The sequence below is a fragment of the Pinus tabuliformis genome, chromosome 2_1 (genome assembly GCF_031772625.1).
Source record: "Pinus tabuliformis cultivar Carrire ecotype Pingquan chromosome 2_1, CPIR1, whole genome shotgun sequence".
Lineage (NCBI taxonomy): Eukaryota > Viridiplantae > Streptophyta > Pinopsida > Pinales > Pinaceae > Pinus > Pinus tabuliformis.
The window spans coordinates 562,837,315-562,845,608 of NC_142299.1; positions in this window are offsets into that span (position 1 = coordinate 562,837,315).

Sequence of the window (8,294 nt, forward strand, 5' to 3'; positions counted from 1 at the left end):
GAGGGTAACTGAAGTTTTTGTTGTGGAATTGACTGGGGAAACTGCCCAAGAGGAGAAGGTCCTTGCCAGTTTGGAGCCCACGAGGAACTCGAACTAGCTTAAGGAGCCCACTGCTGCCAAGGTGGAAGCTGGTATTGGGGCCACATGGTCGGATAAGGCATGGACTCGGGACCCATATTAAAATTACTAAAATATTGAGATGGATGTGGAAACATACCTTGATTTCCCATTGACGGCCGAGGTTGCCATGGCTTTTTAGGTCCCATAAAGTACAACTGCTCCATCTCCTCGCCTGTCCCTTGAAAAACCGCTTTCATTGCTGGCAAGGATGGGCATGAACTTGTCGCATGATTCAACTCACATATTGCAGACTCCTCTACAGAGCTTAATGGACATTCCCTCTGTAGGTGTTTCTTCCTGCATGTTGGGCAAAATACAGCCATAGTTCTTTCCAATTCTAGCTGTTTCTGTTTTACCTGCAGCGTCTATTGGTTGGAAGCATTCTCCAATTTACTAAAAACATTAAAAAAAATAAATTTAACTTTTATTACACTCACTTAAAATATTTTAAATTATGACTTATACTCCTATGGCAACAAAATTATCACTTCATCACAAAAATTCGCAATCCAAGATCATGTCCCCACAAAGTGCTTTTGGTTGCGCTTAACCATTAGGCCCACTCAAGTTTTAATGAGTTGGAAATAAAAAACCATATATATATATATATATATATATATATGGGGAAAGAATAAAGTATTTATTATTTAGATATAGCTCACAATGATATATTTAAATGATATATTTTTTACTATAATTTTCATTAAAAAATATAATTTATTATATATTAAAAATATATACTTGATTAAAATATGATATTTTATATTTATATATTTCTAGTATTTATCTATATTTATATATTTAATAAAATTTAATGTTCACATACAATATTTATTTTAAAATATTCCAATTTAAACTATATAAATTATGTTTATAAAGAACATATCAATGTTTATTATTTAATGTTTATAAAATGCGTTTATATATATTTATATGAATGGTTAAAAATATAATATTTTGCATTTATATTTATTTATATATTTTATCTTTCTAATATTTATATAAATTTAATTAAATATAATGTTTTTTTACCATCATTAAAATTAGAATTAAAATTTAATTTATATAAATTACCCTATATATTTTATATTTACAATTTTATTTTTTTATATTTATATATATAATTTCCTATGGGGCTTTGGTTCGATGGTGAAGGATGAATTGCTAAGGCACTCCATGCAATAGGTCACTAGTTCTTATCCCCTCATGGGTGCATATATTGTTTACATAGTATATACAATAAATATTTATATTTTCATATATATAAAAATAAAATGAATATTTGTATAAATATGATCAAATATATTTTCAAAGTGAGGGCTTTTGTGAGGAGTGATTTTGTTCTACTATTTCTAGATTATTCACATAAATATAAAAACATTAAGCATCAAATTTCATTATATATATAGTGGGGGATGTTAGCCCCAAAGGTTAGCTCAGTTGGTCAAAAACCGTGCCTCGCCATCGGGAGGTCATAGGGTCGAATTTGCCCGAAGCCCTTGGGGTTAGGTCTTGCCAGTAGGCTGAGGGGCGATTAGCCCAGACTTTTCCGTGGAAGTAACAACCACTCACTAACCAGGGTATTTGTGAACCACACTTTGTAGATTAAATTTTGCAAACATAAAAACATTATGCGTAAAATTTTGATTATTACAAAAAAATAAGCATCAAATTTTTAATTATTGCAAGCAAAGAAATTGTAAATACACAAACCCCAAAAATTGTCGAACATACAAACATTACATGCCAAACACAAAAAATGTTGTAAATGCATAAACATACAAGCCTATGTAAACACTACACATTGGCAAAAGAAATTCACACACTTTAAAATACAAGTCATACAATATAATTGTAAATACTATGCAAATCAAACTCAAGATACAAGCATACACAAACATAGAGACATCACATAGCAATTACACCCTACAAATATTGTAATTGCATAAGATACAAGCACATGGAGATACTAAGCGTTGCGAAATGAAATTTCATACACATTCCAAAGTACATATCCAAATGTCATACAAAATCATTGTAAATACACAACCATACAAATGAAACTAAAACCACAAACATTACTACAATCATGAATACACATCAAAATACAAGAATACACAAACATAGAAACATCACATATCAATTACACCCTAAAAATATTGTAAATGCATAAGATACAATCACATGGAGATACTAAGCATTGCCAAATGAAATTTCATACACATTCCAAAGTACATATCCAAATGTCATACACAATCATTATAAATACACAACCATACAAATGAAACTAAAACCACAAACATTACTACAATCATGAATACACATCAAAATACAAGAATACACAAACATAGAAACATCACATATCAATTACACCCTAAAAATATTGTAAATGCAGAAGATACAAGCACATGGAGGTACTAAACATTGCCAAATGAAATTTCACACATTTCAAGGTACACATCCAAATGTCATACACAATCATTATAAATACACAATCATACATATGAAACTAAAACCACAAACAATGCAAGAATTATGAATACACATCAAAATACAAGCATATACAATTTACATAGAAACATCACATTTCAATTACACCCTAAAAATATTGAAAATGCATAAGATACAAGCACATGGATATACTAGTCATTGCCAAATGAAATTTCACATGCATTCCAAAGTACATATCCAAATGTCACACACAATCATTGTAAATACACAACCATACAAACGACACAAAAACTCCAAACTTTGCTACATTCATGAACACACATCAAAATACAAGAATACACAAACATATCAATTGCACCCTAAAAATATAGTAAATGCGTAAGATACAAGCACATGGAGATACTAAGCATTGCCAACTAAAATTTCACACACATTCCAAATTACATATCCAAATGTCATACACAATCATTGCAAATAAACAACCATACAAATGAAACTAAAACAAAAAATATTGCTACAATCATGAATGCACATCAAATCTTGATCACCATACATAAATAATATTGTAAATACAAAAACATACAAATATCACCCATCAAATTTTGATCACCACACATAAAATATTGCAAATACACACATATCACACATCAAATTTTAATCATCACAAAAAACATGTTGTGAATGGTCATTGCTAAAGGAGACAAATAGACACACAAACATTTCAAAATACATATCAACATGCCATACATATTCATTGTAAATACAACCATTAAAACTCAAACAACAAACATTATCATAGACAATCACAAACAAAGTACAAAATGTCATCAAACATTACATTAAAATAACATGAATACACGTCAATACACAAACAAAAACTGTTTTAATGCATTTAACAATTTAAAATGTGTGAAGCATACGTTAACAATTAAGAAGTTAATTTTGGATTTCAAATTTCAAGTATGTTCCATAATGTAGATTGATGTATCATTAAAAGTTATTAGCTTAAAATCTATGATTGCTAACTACTATTAGACATAACCAAATCCAAGGAAAAGTAAAAACTAAGAAGTGGAAAAGAAGAGAGGATGCACAAACCCTTAAGAACGACCATGGTTCGTTCTTAAGGGCATTGGGAAGGGGCTTTTTAGCCCCTTCAAAAAAAAAATTATTATTATTATTATTATTATGAGTTTTCCGAGAGTAATTACAACACAATGAATAAATAAATGTTAATTTCTTTTGAAAGCGATTAATGTCGTAATCATTTCATGTCTTTTGTCATGAACATGATGGACATGTAAATGCTTCGTATGTCGTGGCCATGCACATATCCAAGTCATCCTCTGCAAAAATAATATATTTTAAAATTCAGTGAAAATCCATGCTCTCTATATAGTGGAACAAAATATGCATAAATTGATTTATCATTTAAGAAAGTGACTAACATAATTTGATGATTGAAATCATCTTCTTAACTTAACTTGACTAAAGAGAAACCTTGCTACATAATGAGCATTAGTATTGGAGCATGTACTTTGACTTCAAAAGGAAAAAAATCATTTAGATGAAAATAAGTTTGAAAATTAAATAGTCTAGACTCTACTATAATAATGAGATAAAAAAAGGTACTTATTCACTGAAATTGGCTCATTTAGTAGGCTTCATTGTAAGAAGAGAAAATGCAAACGTTGGAACATGAACATAGTTGAAAATCGAAAGTGATGAAGAAGTTGAGATTTAAGAAGGTAAAGGAGTTGGGGCTTACTAGAATATGCCTAATTTTGGGAAGGCTTTGGTAGCTAGAGGCATATGGAGGCTCATATCAAATAAGGGTCTATGAAGCCAAGTTATCCTATAAAAATACATTGAACCTAATTCATTAGAAGACCTTCCAAGAATGCTCATAATATAATTTGTTGATATGTTGGAAGGTCATTGTCCAAGCCTTCCCTCTTGTGCAGAATTGGCTACTGTGGGAAGTTGGTAATGGAGAAAGAGTAAAGGGTAGGAACTAATCCTTCCTAAGGTTGGAAGTGGAGAAGTAAGTCCCTGAAAACAACTATAACTTAGATTAGGCAACCCCCCTAGAATTCTAATGTATATGGCATCAAGAGTGGAAGAAAGCAAACTTCATAGGTTTGGATGGTATTGAAGGAGATGTATGGGAGGCCTATACAAGAAAACTGAAAATGAGTCATGTTAGAATTAAGATCATAGAGGATGACTTGGTTTGGTCAAATAATGGAGCCCTGAGTCAAACATTATAGGAGGGGCTATTTTTCTTAAGAATGGAAAAAGAAACATCGGAAAAAAGAAAATGGTAATGGTGAGCACCTGTGTATCCTGAAGCCCATCAGTGGTTTGCTTCCTGCGTCCCATTGCTGCTGAGAGCCCGGCACACAGCAGCTGAAAATGAATCCCACAATAATGAAATCCAATTACTTACCGAAACAGATAAATTCAGCGAGTTATCCAAATTTCTATCTATACATAAAATGAAAAATAAGAAAATATACCCATCGATGAGAAGTTGATCCAGTGGACTGGCGCTGGGAAGAATATGAACAACACACAGTGGTCAGACATTATTTTGATTTGTGACTCTGATGCCTGAATCTGCTGCTGCTCTGCTCGCTGAACATGCCTGTAAATCCACGCACTAGGTCCCACTGGCACAGGGATTCACCTCCTCCACGCTCCTCATGTTCTCCGTATAACCGTGCGGGTGGATCGGTGCCAGGTCATCCACCTTCCATTTGTTCATATATTCAAAACAAATAATCGAAGGTTCAGATGTCGTTGACTATTAAACCCAATCGAGTCTAAGCTAAGAAAACACATATTTTTGGTCGTTTCAATACATGGAATGGAATACCAGTCGATCACAAATACAGAAAGCATCAACATGGTTTTACAAAGCCCTGGGTCACATGCTCAGTGGTAGTCTTCGATGCTGAGGGAGATCATCTCACCATCACTTCAAGGTTTGCGAAGCATGCACTGCTTATCAATTTGTAACCATCACACTGGACGCGCTGAAGTAGAGGTTGAGGATTTATTGGGTACTAAATATAAAAGGAGCAAGGGAGCTTGCTATATAAAAGGCCATAATGATGGAACGATAATTGGGGACAACACAGAAAAGGAAAGGGAATGTGACCATTGAAGATTTCAACGTGTTATGGATTGATAATGGTCTTTGGAGAGGTCCATGATAGGAATTTTCCACTATTATTGACAAGATCATCAAGACACTCTTCATATATTCAATAAATGGCTAGGCCAAGCTAGAGATAAAAAATCTTATTGACATGAGAGACTCGCCAGATATTCAGGAAAGACTTGAGCCAAAAAAATTCCATGTTAGTTTCAAAATAGAGATACTAAACTTGATTTTAAAGCAAATGAGAGCTTAAAAGTATTAAACTCATTTTTTGCATGTTGTCACCTACGAAGGATTAGTTTATTTGGCATGTTAGAGAATTTCTTTTATGTCAAAAAAACTACCCTAAACTCATTGGGATTTGACCTAGTTACTTATCACTAACAAATAAAGAAAATATATTGGAATGGATTGCAGAGTGCTTTATGAAGCAAACTAGCCAAGGGGAGAAGGGATATATTCTGGAAGGTTGAGTGTCCAGTTAAGGGAGCTCGCTATCAAAGAGGGATCAAATTATGAACAAGAATTGGGGATGATGTAGAGGCGAAAATGGAAAGCAACTATAGAGGGTTTCACGGTGCTATCAAACAAGAAGTATTTTTTCAAAGGTTCGTGAGGGGAATTGAAAGGGAATGGGAACCTGAATTTAAAGTGAGAGAAATTGAGAAAAGGTTCAATTTATGAGAAGTTGAAAAGGATAATTGAATCAGAAAGAAAATTTAAAGGGAGGGAGACAAAAGGAGAAAAGGTTCTTTTGATAGGAATAATGAAAGAGAAAGGGATGATCCTTCTTCACAAGGTGGGGGATAACAGGACCTTTCCATCTTGAATAGAATTTCACTTGGTGATCTTACTTTCAACTCCAAACCTATCACTTCCAACTTGACAAAATTGCTTGAGAAAATATTAATGGCACAAAGACTATTGTGCTACTGTTTGCAATGACATTCTTAAGGTAAGCTTCTTCCTCTCACTTATATGTTGTTCTGTTTAATTAGACAAGTGACTTTTTCTTTAATGTGGTTCTCCGAGGAGTTATCTTTTTGTTTGCTTGTCCTTTTTTCCTAAGTTTTTTTGTTTGGTGTTTATCTTTTCTAACGCAATCTCCCAAGGCTATTACATAACCATAAAATCATATTAGTGTTATTTGTTTCATTAATTTATTCCAAATCTTAGTATCTCAAATTGTCATTTTAGAGAGGTTTTAGATTACACTTATATATCAATTTACTAAAAAACCAACTTTATGTATTGAAATTATAAAGTTGCACATTACATGCTCTTGTAGAGAAAATCAAACCAAAATAGAACGTTTGAAAATATTGTATTTTGAAATATTGCTTGCAAGCGTGTTTGGAAAAATGATTTCTTCTTATAAAAAATTATACTTTTATATGTAGTTTAGTAACAAACCTTTTCATTTCTAGTTCTCCATATTTATTGAACTCAGGAGGTGAAAAATGTTGACCTGTTAGGAGGTGAAGGCTAGGGAAAAGGCATGGCATGATTTCCATATCAAGCAAAAGAAATCCCAGGTTGATGATCTTGTGTTGATGTATGACAACGAATTTATGAAACACCCTAGGAAATTTCATATGCATTAGCTTGGATTGTATATTATGCAGTATGTCACAAATGCAATGACAGTACAATTGGAGAAACTGAATGAGGATCCCATCAATGAACTTGTCAATGGGAACCGACTAAAATTGTATAGAGACAATTGCCCCACTTTCCAAAGTTGATGTGTTTGTAGGGGTAAAAAATATTTGTTTTTGTTCCCAATAAAGCAAGGACAAAAGTTGCTAGTGGTGTGCGGCCTCCACAACTTGTTGCAAAATAAAAGACTCAGTTGTTGAAAGAGCCAAAGTATAAATTGTTAACACCTTCACTTTTGAAAGGTGTTATCAAATAAGGTCCCATGCTCAACATGATCGACAAGCTGAAATTTAATGAACACATTGTCACATACCCCAACAATTTTCCCCAATTTGCTAAGGTAAAATACATGACTATCATAGTCCAACCAAGACTTCCACGGGTTTTTGAACCTCAACAATGGACTAAGGGGGTTGATAAATCATGAATTTTAAATTTGTTAGATATCCCCCATTTTGGTCTAGTGATGAAGTAAATATTTGTGTTAAATTACTCTTGGTTGTGTACAAAATAGAGATGTGGCTCTATGAGCCTATAGAGATTGATTCATAACCCATATCTAGGATTTATGGGTTATCCATGGTAGGAGAGGATCTATAAACTCTCTTTGATAAAAAGAATGAAAATGATGTTGCTAAGGAGGTGATAGAAAAATACAGTGCAATTTGTGGATGGAGGGGGATATTAATATCCTCTATAAGTGATGAGTAGGTGAATTATTCCACGCTACTAATTTCTTGTTTCTTAGGAAGTTCCAAAAGGAGCATTGCCCCATAGGAGAAGTGGCTATTGCAACGAAATGTGTCGCAAGTGTCTAGATGAAATGGGCCACCTTTCTACTTAATCAATTTATGCAAGATTGTTTGTAGGCGAAGGATAGGAATGTCGAGTTCCATTA